This window comes from Phalacrocorax aristotelis, chromosome 2 (assembly GCF_949628215.1).
Source record: "Phalacrocorax aristotelis chromosome 2, bGulAri2.1, whole genome shotgun sequence".
Classification (NCBI taxonomy): domain Eukaryota; kingdom Metazoa; phylum Chordata; class Aves; order Suliformes; family Phalacrocoracidae; genus Phalacrocorax; species Phalacrocorax aristotelis.
The window spans coordinates 126443753-126463508 of record NC_134277.1 but is presented as its reverse complement, the minus strand read 5'-3'; the positions used below and the strand labels follow the sequence as shown (position 1 = coordinate 126463508).

General features: G+C 39.2%; 1 protein-coding gene across 6 annotated transcripts in view; it reads right to left on the bottom strand.

Moving 5' to 3' along the window:
• Window positions 1-19756, bottom strand: part of FAM110B (family with sequence similarity 110 member B) — a 119872-nt gene that overhangs the window by 72345 nt on the left and 27771 nt on the right. For 5 of the 6 annotated variants that reach the window (XM_075085073.1, XM_075085074.1, XM_075085071.1 and 2 more), the window contains exon 2: window positions 15063-15193. The gene's annotated coding sequence lies outside the window, so the exon portion shown is untranslated. Of the gene's footprint in view, window positions 1-9457; window positions 10934-15062; window positions 15194-19756 lie in introns of those variants that run through there. The other variant, XR_012659214.1, reaches the window with a different exon arrangement.

Sequence of the window (19756 nt, the reverse complement as noted above, 5' to 3'; positions counted from 1 at the left end):
CAGTTTTACATTAAATGAAACACAAGTACATAACAACCTTTGTCTCACTGGCACTGTAATTTAACACTGCTGACACACACAATTTTAGTAGACGGTTGTTATTTTGGCAAGAATTTATATCAACATAATATTGGATATAAAGCAGGCTAATAGTTATAGGTCTGAACCTAGTCTTCACTGCGAACTTAAATACATTTTGAGATCACTAGTTTCCCACTACCTCAAGCAGGTAATATCTCAGAGGTGAGTCTCAAAGTTCCAAACATGTCAGAGGTGGAAAGGGCAATCACTAATCCCAGACCTACATAACCTTAACAGCATAACAATAATCCTTTTTTGTCCCTATAGAAATTAGGTACAAACATGGGAAAATAAGGTCAAAATGTGAGCACTCAAAATTAAGTGAAGTCAGAACTGAAGCTTTCCGTCTGTCCTAAACGTGTACTTCTTGCGTGGTCTGTGATAAAGTAGTCTTTAATGACCTGAACAAGAAAGTCTCTCCTTGCTCCCCAAATTTCTGCCTTAATCAGGGTCTAAAGAAGAAGCTGCTCCAAAGCTAATCAGAAAATAAAACAGACAGTGATATTTTCAAAGCAAATTCCAGCAGACCGTAGTCAAAACTTACGCAGCATAACCGCAGTAAAAGGGCTGCTAGAGAAGGGAAACATAAGCAAGTTTCAAAGCTGCATAAAGTGTTTAACACTGACTTCAATGTACGTTTTATTCTTATTTTGCAGCAAAAATCGCACAACTGTGAAAAACACTGCATAACTTAAAAACCATAATAATTTCTATACTCAGCTGGACGGCTGCATGCAATCCCATCACATCCCACCCACTAGCATAAATATTAGTAATTGGAAGGACTTTGAGGAAGCAATACAAATAACCCCACACATAGTATTGAGTTTTCACAGTGATCAGTTCAGCACATAAAGCTGCAGCATGTCCGTGGCTAACCTGCAAAATGTAGCCATTTATCTCACTTAAAGCATTCAAGCTATTCGGGGTGTTTACAACTGCCCCATTTATATCATTCCATACCTGTTTCATTAAAAACAAAAATTGAAATCGCTTTGGAATATTGATGTTGAGAAGAATTTAGAAGGATCGTTTTCTCTTTGAGTACTTGGAATATAATCTTTTGCGGTAAATTAGTACACTACATCAGTAAACAGTAGCTTCTACTAATGCTTTGCATCTCATCAATACAATGAGACAAAACCCAAACAAGTTGATCTATGAATACTTTTTTAAAAATTCAAAGTTAGGGTAAAGATTTAACTATGTTTAGAAGCATCTATTCATTCAGAACATGGGATTTAAATTGACATTTACAGATTTGAGACTGTGTAAAGGAAAAGTCTTTTGCATTAGTCACAATTGGTTTTTTAGGCCTCTCTATGCACATTTCTTCAGCTCTCAATGAAAGGAGATATTTGGAATAAAACCAGAGATTCCTTCAAGTCTTCCCAATGATACTGTGTACTAGAATATCCCATGTATCATCCTATCCCATGACACCCCTTCCAGCCTTCCTGCAGCTAAAGCCCGAGTTAATGTTTGGCAGAACTTAGAGTAATTTCCTCAAGTAAAAAAAAAAAACACAGGAGGAAAATGCACCAAGCCAAACTAACTGGGGATATGTAAGATGGGCTGGAGAGGAAAAACAAGCAGCCTAAAATCTGTATAAGCCGATGGTGGTCAAAGAGATACAGGCCTGCACTTGAGAAGTTCACTATGTCAAAAAAAAAAAAAACACCAACCAAACCAAACCCAACAATGACATCAAAAGGAAAAATGAAAAAATCGTGTGCCCAAAAGAAAAAGGCAACAAAATCCACACCTAACAGATATTAACAGGCAAAGAAGTCCAGAAAACAAAGCATGCCTTCTAGGTGGCAGTACATCTTCTCCTCATCAGCTTTCAAAGCTTGCTGGAGGCAGATTTACAAAACTTGTGAGGAAAAAAAAAAGTAAAGTTGTCATTGTTGTATACATTATTTACATCTCACTACTACAAATCTCTGGGGAACTTACCCATAACTACTTTAAAAACAAAATTATCCAGGCAAGATCCTTCCCAGCAGCAACACAAGCAGCTCACACTTACTTGCTCTACTTCTTGCAGTGTGAAGTTAAGTTTTTTGTTTGGGTTTTTTTTTTTTTTTCAGGCAGATTTAATTTACATAGTCCTCAAGGCAGCCAGATGGAAAAACAATATTGATTTCATGTCTGACCCCCTGCAATTCAGCACTTCGATCTAGTGAGCTGAAAAGGCAGACACCCTGACCTGTGGTTAAATACATCGGTTTGCAGCACACATTTTCTCAATGGAGGAGGAAGGCTGGGGTCATGCCTTGGCAAAGACGAACCACCAAAACAAAGGCACTGCTGGAGCTGGTCACCATTAGAGACACCACTAGGAGGGCAGACCCCACAGCAAGTAGGAAAGGGAAGGCACCCCTTTTTAAGAAAAAGCTACCACCTCTCCAACTGAAAAGTGCAGCCTGTTGGCAGGTGCGGTTAAGTATTTTGTGTTTGAAGGTACTGTGAAAGAAGACAGAGGGCTTACCCTCTACAAGCCTTGGCCATCAGAAGAAAGAGCCTGTGAAGAGCCTGCAGAGGCTGTACTAGTGAGAACACTTGGTAACACTTTCCCACATTGTTTTGAGGTTTTGTTTTTCTAAACATTAATGAAACTCACTATAGCTTACACCTGAGAAAATGAAGATGGAAAAGAGGATAAGAAGATAGAGCAAAGCTAAATATAGGTAGAGTTACCAGATGCTTTAGGTAACTGGTGAGTCATTTGAGTACTTGCACTAGAATTAAAGCATTCGAAAATTAAAGGCTGCTGGTGCACAATCTATTAAACAATGGAAGACTATAGTACATACATATCCAGGCTACATCTCAGATCCTTCCCCCCCCTCCCAGATTACCTGTATTTTATGTTAGTAGATGAATCCATTTTGTTCTTTATACAAAGTTATTTAACACAAGGAGTACCATTAATTTGAAGAGACTCAAAATATTAAGCTAACAAGATATGAAGCTATCATCATTCAGGACTCTATGTAAACACCTTCAGCTTCCCTTAACACTCAAATTTAAAACATTGACTGTGACTAAAATAGGCAAGTGCAGTAACTTGGCATAATCATAAGCAGTCATTCAAGAAAAATGTGATCTAATACATGTAATTTAAAGTTATCTTGCAATCTGACTTACAAAATAAAGAAAACAAAGATATCATTCAGGTGAGTCAACATTTTCATTACAGGCTGCCTATCAGAGTAAAAACTCAAGTGAATGAGCATTGCAAAAGAAAATGTTCTTGTAGAAGTTATCAAGATATAACTCAAAACAGTCACAAAGTGAGCATGTTATAGATTTATTCATTTCTTTGAACCTGTTCTTATTACAGAAGGACAAGACAGACAATAAACAAAGATCTACAAGAGACAAAACCCTGCTGGAATAATCCACACGTAACAGAAAACTTAATTTAGAATTGATGCAAACGTATCAAGCTTGGATATCAGAATAATTATATCTTAATGCCATGCAATTCTGGGCAGAGATAACTTAAATCACACTGCAACAACTGACTAATTTTTGGCTGAGGTCATGTATCTTAGTCTTGCTTTGCTCAAGCAGTCCACCACAGAGTGCTTCTGATCAAATACTGTTTATATGACACATGAGAAAATATTTCTCTCCTCTTAAAGTTTACAGCACCTAACCTAATGTAAGTTACAACATTTGGCTGCACAGGCAGAAGCAAAAGAGATATTTTTTTTTGTTGTTAAAACACTAGATCTATGTATAAATACGTCTCCTTCTGGAAAAGACCTTACAGATCAGAAAACTATTTTTAAGACGTTGTCACGTACAAATCAGGGAAGGCTGATTTAGGTTCCAGATTGCACATCTATCTAGCATAAGTATTTATACTTACTAAGTCTATTAAGAACCCTATTATTAAGAAGGGTGGTTAATTGTTGGTCTTAAAGCTTTTCTCATGCCATGGTGCCATAGCAGAAAGACTCAGGGACAATGGTGAAAAAATAAAATCAGCTATGAGTGAGTTCACCCAAAAATTATTTTTCTATTCTTTGAACCCTTCAGACTTTAATAAACCGGAGAGCCTAGTACAAATTTCTTGGGAAATATTAATCAGGGAGTCTTCACATTCAACACACACTTCAAGAAACTCTAACAAACAGGCCTGAGTGGAAACATCTAATTTTATCGCATAGCGGGTAATTCCAGATGACCTACCATAACAGCCACCCTGACATCAGCTACCCTGTGGAAGGATAAGGGATACCTTGAAAAGCTGTATTTGGTGGAATGATGCAACTTCTGGTAGGCTGGGAGGCAGCCCCAGAACTGGAAACCACAGTAGTAAAATTTCAGGAGGGTTCAAGTCCTCCATTGTAAGTCCACCTAAGGCTCACCACACTGCATGTAAAGAAAGCTACTTTCCTCCACAAAGAGCTCTTTTCAGTGCAGAAAACATGCAGTATCTGCCTTCTGAACAGCTCAGTGCTCCGTATCACTACTGGTCAGCGCTAACCAGGGTTAAGTGAAAAATCCATGGTAGGCATTTAATGCTCAAGATTAGCAGTCAATTGATTAATGTGACCTACTGGCCCCATTTCGTACACCAAGTCCCTTACGTAACCACATCTGGTAGATGCAACAGAAGGGTTATGCCACCTAATGCCTTAATTCTGTAAACTTTCCCACTCGAACAGAGCCACAGAAAACTGTGTTGAACAAAAATGAGATTCGCCACAGGAGTTAAATTCTTTTACAACGGAGAGAAAATTCAATGTGATCAGAATAGAGGAAAATATCTGTTCTATATTACATATTATTGGAATATCTTTCTTCATAAATTTCAGTTAGTCTTCCTTTTAAAAATTTTACAAAGTCCAGATTTTGGTTGGTGGTGGGTTTTATGGCTCTTTCAGGAAGTAATAAAATCACATACCTAGTATTTTGACAGTGTATTTCTGGTAATGAAGGTAGGTGAAAATTTATTAATCTCTGAAAATGTATCCACTAAAGAAATAGGAGGAGCAGCTAGTTTATTTAATTATTAGGGGGAGGGAGCAGAAGATTTATGCATCTCCTAGGAGAATAAACTTCACAGTTGTCACACCTGAAAGAAAAGCTTCCAAAAGAACAAAGCTTGTAACTCATCCTGAGTCATTTCTGCATATCAACATTGACTAGTGGCTGGGGTTTAAACTATTGGTTGTTGTTTTAGTTTGATTCTTTTCCCAAGAGTTTAACTTTTTTTTTTTTTAAAAAAAACTATCAGGAGAAAAGTAGAGGCAAACCACACACCTCTGCCCCACAAGTCACCTCCCCTAGAGAAACTGACTGCAGAAATTCAGGTCAATATGAGATGATGCAAAAGCCACAAAACTCCTTCACATATCTGCGTGGCTTCCAGCAGCAAGAGCCCAGAGCCAGCTGGGAGACAAAGGACAGCTCCAGACAGGGACCACAAGGATGACAACAATGAGCACTTCATTGGACACTGTACTCCAGAGTGAATGCAGCTCTCTCCTCCAGCTGGCAGCCATACAAAACATTGACTTTGATCCCTGGACACTCACATTTGTGCTCAAAGATTTTCCCTCCCATCACCGTTTTCTTCACCACCTCGGTTTGGAGAGAACTAGTGAAGGGTGGAACCTGACTGCTTTTTTATCCCAATGAACACTCATCTCCTTTCTTTTACTAGGTCAGAACTTCAACATGACATGATGGAAAAGGCTAACACCACAAGGTGATCCTTCAGCACTGTGGAGCACCTTACGGTTTGAAAGCCATATACAACACAGACAAACAGTGCTGGAAAAGACTAATTTATCTTTCTGCAGTTGATGACCTTCATGTGACTACTTCTCTGAGAAAATACAAAGCAATGAATACAGGAGCTCCAGCAAGGACCTAAACCCCACAAATACCTAGAAAAGCAAGAAAAGGTGAACTGATGCTTCCAAAAGTTTGTGTAAACTGAATAGAACTCTGAGACTTAAGATGGACAGAATTCCCTGGGTAATGACTTCATGGAAGAGAGACTTTCTTGTAGTTTTAGGAGTGCAATTATATATAGGTATACATAGAGATATGACTGTCTTCATACTATTCACTGACCTCTCCCACTATCACAAAGCTTTGTCATCCTCTTTTTCAACATCATCAACTTCAGATATAGTTGGCCAATATCACAATAATACAGCTGGGTCTGAACTGTTCCGAGAAGTGCAAAATGAGTAGGCACCAAACAAAACCCAGGAGATTGCTCTAGTGATGAAAGCAGGATTAATCGTACAAGATCTTGTCCCTTTTCTCTGCTTCTTGCAACCTTCCACTTTTTCGCATGCTGGCCCACACATTGTCAGGAAGGACCCCCAATTTTGGCTCTTTCTTTACCTGTCAGAAATGCCCTGTCAGACTCCCTCATCTCTCACAAGCCCTCCACAGATCTGTATACCTCTTCTTTTCTGGCCCTTCTACAACACTAACCACACTGCAGAGCCACAGAGAGCCTTCAGAGAGCCTCATTTCCCTCAAAAGCTTTACTTCCAAGTGCTGTCCAAGCCTGGCCCTCTCTTTAGTTTTACCTCTCCACCAGTGTCTCTGCAATGCTCTCTCCTGAGCAAGCTTTGGTGTCCCTTCTCCCTTCCCAGGACACCACTCACCCTTACAGGCATCGGCTCCCTCCCCACATGCCCCATGCCTGTTCTTCCTTCTCCAAGGCTTCCCCCATGTCCCGAGGTGCCAACTGACCCAGCCCTCTCACCAACTCAAATTCCTTCACTAAGCAGCTTCCAAACATGGCTCAGAAGTGCTGCTGAGCAGCACAGCAACTTCGGTCTCGCCACTAGTCACTTTCTACCAGCACTTTCCCTCTTCCATGGCAACATCTTTCCTCCTTCGGCCTCCTGTCAGCACCTCCTTCCTCACCACGCATAACTGCTTTCTTCCTGCTTGAGGGCCACTGAATAGGGATGTTGGATAATTTTGTGTCGGGTATATTAATGTGTGCCTAAGGAGAGATAAGCCCTTTATTCTCACATCAGGTATAAGGTTTTAGAACAATTTTGAAGACAACAATAATGAAGGACACATCAAAACTGGAAAGTAGGATGCACTACAACACATTTGACAAAAGTATGTTTGGCTAGACTAGTCCAGCACCTTTGCTTAGCATTGATTTTTCTAGATAACAGTAGTGTATATATTTAACCTCCAGACTCTGCTAAGAGTAAGAATTAGAGTAGCAGAATGGAATGAATAAAACTGCACAAAACACAAGTTCAGTAATCAAAACCTGTTAAAAATGGCAATCATCAGCTGGAAAGAATAAAAAAAATAAAGACCATGTGCATATCAGTCTTGACTATAAGCTGCTGTTATGAAGCCATCTGGGATGGAGGTCCTGGGCAAAGGCTATCCCAGGAAGAAAAAAATATTATGAATTTTGAACTTTCAGTAAGATGGAGATGTACAACCTTTTCCTCTGAGAAACAGAGTTAAGAGAACAGCAGGATGTTTGAACCAGTTGAAGAAAAAAAAACACTAAAAGTTTTAAGTCACGTTTTCAACTACTCCAATACCTTCAGCAGAGATACTTCAGCAAACAATCAAGATGAGAGTTTGCACCTTTCAGAGGTATGAACTCAGTGAAAACCATATTGTCAAGAACATGCAGTTTATTTACCAACATTTCTCCTTTGAATTGGCAGGGACACAACTGTTCAAAATACAGACTGGGGAAACAACTGTTCATTTTGAGGTACAGGATTTCTACAGCTGATAGAAAACAGACTTCAAACTTACCACAGGTGACGCATAACATGTAACACACGTGTTACCTGTGACATAATCAGCAAGATAAGCATACACCGACGAATCCATATATCAGTATTCTTTTGCATAGGAGTACAGTCATGTTTTACACCATGTAGCAGAGCTGCAGCACAGTGTAAGAAAAGTTGGTGCCAGTAGAGGGAGGCAGTTGCTCTCCAGGACATGCATCTCCACATTCCCCAATGCACAGTAGGAAGCCAACGAGTTTGTTTTTGTGGAAGTGAACTCACCCCTCAGCCATTGTGTAAATGTGGCTTTAAATCAAGCTGTAATTAGATTTTGCTGTATTTAACAAAACCCCTCTTGTTACTCCTCTTTTCCAGCTCTAGACAGGAAAGAAATGTATTTGTGAAAGAAAAAAGGAAAAAAGTTTATGCCTCTTCCCAGAGCATGTCCTGGCACGCATGCAAAAGTAAGTACAAAACACAACACAATAAGCTTACAGGACACTCAATCTTCACATTACATATGAACACAAAGATCTCTCAGCTGGTCCACTGTTAAATGTCACCTCACTTTTATCAATGTTCTGCTTGACCACATTAACCTTGTTAAAAGATACTAACAGTCCAACACTTGGAGTCTAGCTTTTCTTCATAAATTTAATTTACTTGGCAGAAAACACAAGTGGAAATCTTCCACTAAAGACTCGGGCAAACTAAGACTGCCACGTATTCGTTTCAGGACAGACCTTTTCTTTCCCTCTTATTTTAACTATTATGGTCATCGCATTCTCATTTTTAATAAAATAGCTTTATTCCCCCTCGCAGTCTTTATACAGACTCGTACCCCTAAAATGAAACTGTGTGTGCTTTCTTCAAATACACTTCACTGTAATACATACTGCACAGGGTGGTTTTATTTTGTTGAAGTTCTTTATGGTCTAACTTGCACATTTCCACTGCACTTTACATTGCCGTATGAGGAACCGCACAGCAAATGAAAGTGAAGTTGAGTCCACTCAGAATGATAAACAGTTTCGATTGCATTTTGACTCTAAAGCTTACAAAGAACTTTATGGTGGTGGCGACAACAGTGGATACAATGGTAAACTGGCACAAGGAAGTCAAGAGGACATGCTTGAGGCCACACAGCAAGTTAGCTGTTGATCTAAGAACAAAAAGTTTCTGCTCTTAATCTAGACCTTCTTCCCAGTGAGTCAAAACCTACTGATAACTATCTGGTCTTATAAAAGTTTCAAATTCTTGAGAAGGAAGAAAGACCAACCGCTAATTACATGCATGCCACCACTGCTTAGGATTCATTAAGTTATTCACAGAAGTTACTCATTTTTAGGAGAGTCTGAAAAGCGTGCCTTTTCAAAACCACCTTATTTCAAGAACATATGCTCTAATAGTCTAATTCCCTACAAATCTTCTATTATGCTGCAAGTTTTAAGAAACCCAAGGCTTGTTTAGACAACTCAAGAGATAACCTCATTCTGAAGTCTGTTTGCAGTTTAATCTCTAAATGGGAAAGAAAAAGGTAAAAACAAATATTGGGAGTAGGTTATCAACTTCCACCTGTAGGAAAATTCTTTTTTTTTTTTAAATAGCCAATACTAGCTCTTCCTGAAGGCAGGATAATGAAGTTTGGTTCAGTACTGATCCAAAATGACAATTCAAAAATTCTTATCTGCTTCTTAAACTGTAAATCACCTCAGCAAAAGCTCGCAAGTATTCAGCATCCTAATTCTTACTGTATCTCCACTGATACAAAAGTTCAAAATTAAACACCTTGCATTAAAAAAGCCCTAAATTTGCTATAACAAGAGAGACATTTTCAATGAGTCAAAGAAGGTGAGCATATACAAGAGCTTTTTTTTTCCTGGAAGTTGTCACAGTATAGTGTGTCACAACTGTGGCGCACATAGTATATCCACAACCCTGTTAAACATTATGAATATTAATGTCTAACCAAGCTAACAACTCAAAAAAAACCTGGGGGAGAAATCCCCTAAGGCACATAGCCACTGGTATGGTGCCATAACTAGGAAAGGGAAGTTCTGCACTAACTCCTGAAGTGGGAGCATACAATAGGATTAGCCTTATCTTACTTAAGTTTCTTAACGGCAAGACTGCATCCTCCTGCCAGCATTCTGTTTCCAGCAGGACTCAAACTGCAGGTAAGAGGCATTCTTAAAATAAAGTAGCAATAGCTACGTTTGACAGAGCTGGAACCATGAGGACAACATAAACTGCCAGAACAGTTTTATTCAGGTTCGACTCAACAGGAAAAACTAAATTTCAGGCTAGATAAAAATAAGATGCAATGTATTCGAAGAAGCTTCAAGACTACCATTTTTAGGTCATGCTGTGTACTTTTTCCTGCTTTTCAATTCATACGTAGGAAGGTCAGATCATAAGTGGTTTCCACTGTGGCATTTCAGTTCAGATTATTCTCTACATAATAATTAGTGTCTTTCTCCTCATCACTTACATACTGTTTTGCTAGTCTGAGAATGTTATTTGTATTTATTTCCGAGAAGCTTTTTTTAATCCCTTCAAATTACTGGCACCCTAAGCATAGCTATCTCACGCTCCATGAACTTTAGTGCAAATGCTATAAGCATTTCTTTCCTTCTTAACAACTTCATTACAGTGTTTATAGATGAATACAGTGCTAGTACTGTAACAGCGCAGAGCAAATATGCTGTAGTAAATGTAAGCTTTATTCAAAGTGTAGCTTTAAAAGCGTTTATCGCATACTCCAGTGTCAACTGCAAGTGCTAGTGTAGGGAAAAAGGCAAAAAAACCTAAGTGACAGACCTTTCACACTAGCAAGAATTTTGGAACAGTCAAACTGAAAACCTATGTGGTAAACATATTGGCAAAATGTATCCACCTGCATTTCAGTTCCAGATAGACAGTCTGAGCAGAAATGGTTGAACATTGGAAAAATCTTACCAAAAAAACAGGGGGGAGGGGGGAGGGGAATGCGTCTTTCTTCTTTTAAAGATTTCTGTGTTGTTCCTTATAACACCTTTCCTTGAAAGAGTATTGGGGGGCAGTATCTCCAGTAACCGGATATTCTGTAACACAAGACAAAATTTGCAAAATAGCAGCCAGGGAGAAGTTTGACTGTACAAACACTAAGGATCCAGATTTGTCACTGTGACAACATGATGCTAATGCTGAGGCATTTTGTCCATCTTCAGGAAGCATTTCAGAAAATATATTTAAGCCGTTCAGAATTTCTTGGCAATGTCTAATATCTGAACTCTCTATTATGTCTAAGCCAGCAGCTACTGGATATAAGCTGTCCTTACGTTTACAGAAAACATAATAATCACACTGTCACTGTATGCTCTCCCACACTACTATCAAAAAAGATTTTGTATCAAAAAAGATATTAAAAATTCAGTACTTATACTACGAATAAAACTATTCAGTAGTTTGAAAAATTACAAAATTGTTTTAAAGAACGTTTGAAACTGTACTGAAATTCAGGCCTGTAAATCTGATGTTTTCACTGTTTTCTTCCAGATAAGCAAAATCATTAATACTTGTAATTTAGATTCACATACAACTAATACCAAGTATCACATGGCAGCCTTTTCACAGAAATTAATGCAGCTATCAGCAACACCACTCTCCATCTTAACTGTATTATCACCTTCTCGATCCTCAAGAAAAAAAAAAAAAAGAGTCCAAAACCCCTCCATCCCCAGACTCTCATACAACTCAGATCCCCTTCTTCCTCTTTACTAACCCACTGCACCCCTGCAAAACCACCCCTGCACTACCCTGTACTACTAGTATACAACACTACCCCTGCAAATAGGGCCTCAATTCCCCTACAACATCTTCTCAAGCTATTTATTCACCATGAGATTGTTAAGTGTATGGGACAGAAAAATGGTTAGAGAATGAAGAAAGCTGGATCAAAGTTACTTGAGAAATGAAAGCAGAAATGCTCTTTTTAAGAGATGTATCAAGTAATGATTTTCCTTCTGGCAGAAGTTAGCACAACTAGCGCACAGACCACCAGCGAGAGACTTCCCAAGGAAATACAGCACTTGGAGAAAAGCAGCATCAGGGACCCCATCCTAAGGGCTATTTTAGAAAAGAATTTCTGCCAGAAGTAAAGCACTTAAGCGAGACCAAAATCCCATTAAGGAAGAGAATAAGGAGGAGAGAAACACTAACAGCCTCTTATAGTAGAGTTTAAACAAAATCAAAGCTATTAGTGGGGCCAGAGGGGCATAGGAAAGGAAACAAAGACATAAAAGGTGGCGTACTATGAAAATCTGCACTGTTGGTTTCACTTCTTCAGAAAAAAAAAAAATCATAGCTCTATTTTAAGAACCTTTTTTTTGATTGAGCCAAAACAACTCTGCTGCATTTTACCTTTTCCAACAGGCAAAAATGGAAGAACGCTTATTGTTCAGAGCTTTTTCTGTGCAAAGTGGAAAATTATTGTGCTAGCCCTTAACACTCCCATTGAATGAAGGCCTGTTTTTCAGTTTTGCCTTTCTTTCCCCTCAAAAATAAACAAACAAACAAGATTCCTCTGAAGGGCACACATGGCATGTAGGTAGAGCTGCTTTTGCTGGCATCACTACCACAGAGCTAAGCACTTTAATTCAGGAAATGCAGAAAATAACCACACAATTCGAGAAAAAAAATCATAAACAGACTGAACGTGCTATTTTGAAATTCCAACCTAGTATTAACAGTAATAAAACAGAGAAAAGCCATGAATAAAATCCAACACCATAACATCTCAGAGATACAGCGATGCCTGCACAAATCAAAATCATCAGTTTTTGTTTGCGGTACAGAAGTTTACATTTGAACGCAGCTGGATCACCATCAGCTAGCCAGCTCCCATAGCAGCACCTTCAAGCTGTATTGATTTCTACAGAAGAAAGGCACCGTAAATCTGCTTAAGCAGCATTGCGTCATTCTTTTGGTTGGCTTGAAGAAATGAATTAAATGTTTTCCATTAGCATGGTAAAGAAGCTATACAATTTTGTTTTTATTTCGAATACAGTCTCAAGTTACGGAACGCTTTAGCTAACTCTGTGGCAAGGACTACATGTTTCATGTTTGTAAAGCCAGCAATTCAAGCTTATGTGAAACCAGATGTGTACGCTGCACAGTTCCCAGGGCTGTGGAGGTTGTTGTTTTTTTTTTAAAATGTGTTGCCGTTGATTAAAAAAAGACCCTGCTTTTCAGTTAAGTCATAGAATACACTGAAGCAAAACCAACACACTCTTGCAAGCAAGAGAGGAGAGGGGGAGAGAGAAGGGTGTTGGAGCAGAAGAAAACTTTAAGGGAATAAAAACCACACACACAGAGCAGGGTAGGAGCAATGCTGTAGTACAAAGAGCAGCACAGTTCTGAGAAGCAATAAGCATAACATTACTTGAGGTAACAAGAACTCCTTGATCAATTATTCATATAATTTACAACAACAGTTACAGCTGCATCAATGAGAAAAGAATCTAGGGCAAATATAAAATCTTCACAGCTATGAAGTGCCCTTGATTTTCACCAGAACATTTGGCTGTCTGATATCATGTGTTTCTGGTTAGCAACACACCCGTCTGACAAAGGGAAACAAGAGACAGAAAGGCACAGAACAAACTGCCTTGCTGGAAGTAGCGACAGCGTTCAAAGCTGCATTTCAATCCCAGACACTGTGCATCACCAAAAGCTGACGGTACCTTACACTTCCGTACATGAATCCTAACCACCACCCCACTTAGGTAAATGCATGCACCCCATGGAATTATGCAAATATCTTTATGAAGTCTTCACTCTCTCAACACATAAAATTGCACTTTTAAAATAACATTCAAAAGAAATACTCTATTTTTCTCTTTTTTATTATTAGTACATTGTTATCTCAACTTATATTGTTACATGTACTCCTAAGGTAAATGTAACAAAGTGGAACAGTAAGGAGAGAAATATTTGTGGAGTGTTCTTTTTCCTCCAGTTTAAAAACACTGTATAATCATCATCGGGTTTTCTGCTCTGCCAAGCTTTCAATGCAGTGTCCTCAGTTGTTCAAGGCAACCTTGCTAGTGGACTAGAGAAACACAGCTATAACTAAATTCAAAGAAGCAGAAAGGGATGAGTGGGCCTAACTGTGCTTGGTGGTCTTACTCCCAGGCACATACAACAAATCATAAGAGAAGGTTATGGGGTGAAACGCTGACAATGCTAATGGGAAAGCTCATACTGATTTTGATTTTACTCTGCTGATGTTAGGACAATGAACTTTGGTCTAGTTCAGAGCTGTAATTCCAGTCTAAATTAGGAAGATCAATGAAGGATTAACAAGGAAAATCTGCAATTCTTCTCTGACAAATCAAGGAATGTTTATCTTAAGAACCTTCAAACAATGAAGTTAACACCTTGTAACAGCTATTTAAAAAAAAACACGCAGAAGTTGGCAGACCTTTAGACCTATGTTTAATCTTGAAATCTGTGGAAAACATTTCCACTGCTACTCACTTTTTTCAGCCAAGTTTCTACACAAAGCTCAATTAATCTTGCCAGTATGAAGGAAAGATTCTGCATATATCATCACTACATTAAAAATCCTGGCTATCTAACAAAACCATAGTATAGTCAAACCTCCCAAAGTGCCTGGGTCTGTAGTGCTAATAGGTTCAACAAAGTTCTTGGGGTCACACTTCTTTTTCGTCCATCAGCATTTGCCCTTTGCAAGCAAGAATGAGTTCTGGATGACCATACTAAGAAATAAGTATAGTGCTGGTAAATAGAAATTCATCATATGCAAACCTCATTCTCCTCCCGTCACTGAAGACATCTGAGAGTGTTTCCATATTTTTGTGGCCACTTGAAGCGAGCTCTGAATGCAGCAATTAAAGTGGGATACGTTTCTAAAAACAGAGCATGCTGTAGAGCTCTGAAACAGCCTGTTCCCTTGTCAACAAAAGAACTGCAGATAAATCTTTCTACTAATATTATAATGAATTACTTCTGGCTCTAGCTTACAATGCACTGTTGTTATTTCCACCCTTCCCCCAGCACCTGCTATGACAACATTTGTACCAGGTAGCAACACACAGAAAAGGAGAAAGCTCAGAGATGCATTTGTGTGTGTGTTTAGTAAGGAAAGAAATCCTTATTTTGAAAATTGTATCAGCCACTTCAATTTGCTTGAAAAACGAGTCTCTTTACCTTGATGTAAGATTTCCAAGCTCCTGCTAAGGCTACCTGGCCTGTCTGGAGGTCTCCACCGTTAGCAGAGGTCTCCAGATGGAGGCAGGTCTCTTCACACTGGAACTCCCAGAGGCTCCTTGCAGCAGTGCCTGGAGACACAGCAACAGGGAAGGCATTTAGCTTCATCATCTTGTGTCAAACCCACAGTTTTAGAATAGGCAACAGGCATCCTTTTAGGTCGAATCTTTTGGCTTAAACAACCTAAATTTCAGAAATCAGAAACACATGTCTTCTTTTGGAGATTGAAAGGCTGCAAAGAAGTGGTTAGTGATACCGAGCAAGTGCTCGGTCAGCGGTAGATGCTCTCCAGTGTTTACATTGCTAGTCCCAACAGCATAATCTCCAAGCTCTGAAATTTAACAGGTGACCTACAAGTATCAATTCTGAATTTCTCTTATGTCATTATTTTCCCCATACTGAAACTGCTCAGAAGAACACTTCGGGAATGCTTCAAAGCAAAGAGCACAAGTGGTGAGACATCTTCTCAGGGGAGTCGCAGAGTGCTATGCCACTGCAGGCAAGAAACCCAGCCTGCAAACCACCTTACCTCCCTGCGCATGACCTCCACCCAGCTGACAAAACAGCCCTTGTTAAATATGCACTCCAGAACACTGTCTTTTGCTTAGAAAAACTCAAAGTAAAAATCCTTAAACTCCACCATCAGAAAGGAAGGATAATGACACTGCCTTCCTGAAATTAATGCGATTCACCACTGCTTCTTACATGCAAAACAGCCATAAAGAATTTAATAGGTTACAAGATTTGACCTAAATCCCTGTTTAGGTTTATGTTCTTTTTCTCAACATGCTACCTATGGCAAGGTCAGCTCTAATCATAATACTCTAAAAAGATAAGTACTCAGGTACCTCAGCTTTCTGAGGTTTGGTTTTATTTGACAGTATTTGCTCAAGCACCCTTACTGGCATAAGCAGATGGCACAGCAGCTTCTATTAAGCAAACATTTCTGAGCTGTTTCAAATTATTTTAATTTTCTAATCAGTTATTCACTCTAGAAACAGGTCTACAATCAGGTTACAGACCATGTGATGAAACACAGGGCTCCTTTAACAAAAATCTCAAAAATATTTGCAGAAACTGTTTAAGCACAAACTCAAGAAAGCAGTCATTTCATACAGTTAACACATCAGACTGGCAGCAATATTTGTCAGATATCAATTACTTCATGTTTTCCCACTCCCAATCTTTTGGGAACCTGCCTGAGTTTGGGCCTTGGCATTAGTACACCTAAGATGAGGATTCATTTGTGTTGGGTGGGCGGATAGTGCTTTGTCTTGGAGACCGGATGCCTTTGAAACAGTGGTACAACAGAAACGAGAATCAATGGAGGGATATCAGAGGCAGATGGGCATCCTCATGTAAGCGCTTCTAAATTAGAAAAAATAACAAGAGGAAGATGAAGGCAGAAGCACATTCAGAGCAACATAGCACTACTCAGTTATTATGGAACTGCTGTAGTATTGTTATTCTGGTATTTGGTAAAAAAAGAAAAATAAGATGAACAGCATTTTAAAAACATGAGAGGGGAAAAAGAGATGTTTTCCAAACTTGCCTTGTTTAGCACAAAGTCCAACAACAGATTTCCAACCAAAAACATGCTCTTGTATTATTACAAATTATTCTGATATTCCAAATTACAGTATTAAGCAGTAATTCTGTACTGACACTCGTTTCAGTCTCAAAACTAAAGCAACTCCGCAAGCGAAAGGATGGCAGCAACTCATCGTTTAAGATCCCTGTGAGTTCATATTTAACAAGTCAGAGGAAAAAGAGGGAATGTGGCCATTAATTGCAGCTAGTAGATCTGTTCCAGCCATGTTTCTTGGCCAAAAGCTTGAGTAAATTCAAGTACTAGCACTTTTATATCCAAGTTGAGCGACAATTTTTACAGCTATCAGCTGGTCAGGACAGAAGACACCCCCAAAATCCCTAGAAAGCTCCTAGATGTACTGCTTAAAAAGAAAAACTTGTGACAAAATACTGCGCGGGGCGGGGAGGGGGGGGAAGCTTTGTGTCTTTTTGGGCAGGAAAATATTCAGCTTCACAAATTCCTCCCCTTCTGCCCTGTTGAACTGGAATCCCTTGCTTTCTGCTTCTCCACTAAGTTGCTGGTTTAGAGCCTGCAAAGAATACAGGTTGTAGTTCCCAAAATTATAGCTGGTGCTGGTAAAGTTACCAGTTTCCTATGGGAAACATGCATCACTGTGTTGAATATATCCATGTTTAAAGAAGAAAGTATGGTATGAGTGTGTGCCTGTGCACAAATAAATACATACATATTAAAGTAGCTGCACAGTTTTCAGTCAGCTTCTCGAAGGCACTCAGAATTGCACTTTAAAAATTTTTTTATGAAACTGTTTTGTATTTATAGACTACATCCTGATTTTCAGCTTTTATCCAACAAGCTGGAGCTTTTTATGACACACCGTTTCCTGCTTCACTGTCCAGTATCAACAAGTCTTTGGGCTTTCTTTCTAAAAACAGTTTTCATCCTCACTCGCTATGTTCTCCTTCTCTTTCATTCTCTTGCTAAGTATGAAACCAAAGTTTTAGTACTTACAAAAATACACATCTCTCTAATTTGGAAGGATTTGTGAATGAATGAATGAATGGGGTTCTTATTCTAACAACCCAAAAGGCACTGATTTAAAGCTTCAAACCTCACTCAAGTCTACCCTGAGGTTTTCATAATCCAAACTGAAGTTTTTAAAAATGTCGGATCTCTTGACAAAGAAATAAGCTAATATGGAACTTCATGTTTTGGTAAGGCATTGAACTGGTTTTGGCTGGGATAGTTACTTTTCTTCACAGTAGCTAGGTATGGGGCTCTATATGTTTTGGATTTGTGCTGGAAACGGTGTTGATAACACAGGGATGTTTTCATTATTGCTGAGCAGCGCTTACACAGGGCCAAGGCCTTTTCTGCTTCTCACCCCACCCCACCAGTGAGTGGGCTGGGGGTGTACAACAAGCTGGGAGGGGACACAGCTGGGACAGCTGACCCCAACTGACCAAAGGGATATTCCATACCATATGATGTCATGCTCAGCAGTAAAAAGGTGGGGAAGGAAGGAGGGGTCACATTCAGAGTGATGGTGTTTTGTCTTCCCAAGTAACCATTACACATGATGGAGCCCTGCTTTCCTGGAGATGGCTGAACACCTGCCTGCCCATGGGAAGTAGTGAATGCATTCCTTGTTTTGCTTTGCTTGCGTGCACAGCTTTTGCTTTGTTTATTAAACCATCTTTATGTCAACCCACGGGTTTTCTCACTTTTACCCTTCCAATTCCTCTCCCCTTTCCCACCAGGAAGGAGTGAGCGAGCGGCTGCGTGGTGCTTCATTGCTGACTGGGGTTAAACCACAACAGGCATTACCTTAATCACTGTCACTGGGGAGAAACTAAAGTCAGGAAACTGAAACTAGGCAGCTGGAAGAATCTAGCTACTCAAATAAATAAGATGTATTTTCTGTGCCAAAAGAGATATGAATGCTTTCTGCAGCCAAATAGAGCACAGATCCTGAGAGAGAATGAAGTTGTTTAACAAAGCAGATGAGGTATTGGAGATCTCAGCTGTACATATAACTACAAACAAGGAAATATTTACCAATGGATATTGTGCCAAAAACATTCAGTCTGTTTAATGCAGACCCTAAATTTTCACAGGCAGGAGGTGCTGAGTCACTACTCTCACATCTCTATAGCTTTCAGATAAAAAGCTCACATCAAACGTAAATTGGAAGGTATAGTCAATTTCGAGAACATGATTTTCAGAAACGTTAATTAGTGGAGTTTTGTTAGGAAGGGGCCATATCCACTAATTCCAGCAGTTTCTACTCCTGTAGACAGACATGTTTTCATTAAAACCAACAATAAAACTCAGCTGTAATCTGCTCACTTATTCAGTATTAAACCACTGAAGAGATAGAGGAATCTAATTAAAGAAATCTAGACAAATCAGAAGTCAGGCTTCCCTCAATTAATGCTAACGCCTTCATGCCTCACACACTGTTATGGTAAGTATTCCTCCGTATTACCTTTGCTGCCAAATAAATGCAGAAGTATCTTCAATATTGGAGGTTTTACTTCTGAGCTAGAAACCTTAACTTCCCCATTTTCTGACTTTATACACAGCTGTTAAAAAAATTCACCCGAACTTAGGCCAAGGATAATAAATTTAATTGCAAAGACTCCTACAAGAAACTAGGAAGAACCTTGCTCACCCCAAGTTTGATGAAAACACTGCTGATTTCCCCAAGCAAGTGTTACATCAACTGGACAACTGGAAGGCAGCAACGTCTTTAGAAGTATCACAGTTTCACTACCACTATTTTTGCAGCTGGGAGCATCTCACTAGAAGACTCTGGATCAGCACAGCTATCCAGATACTATATACTGCCAGGGAAAGTTACAGTGCATTTACAGAAGCAGAAGGTACATTAATCTCCTAAATGTTAATTATACTGACAGAAAGCTTCAATTAGAAGCAGATTACCAAGTCCAGCACACTAATTTTTTTGTTTGCTGGTTTGTATATATGCACATTTGAAGAACAAATCTAAGAAAATACAAAAAGCAGAGGGTTTTTTCCTACCCTTGTTAGTTTTCTGCCCACATTCTCAGATACTCTCTTT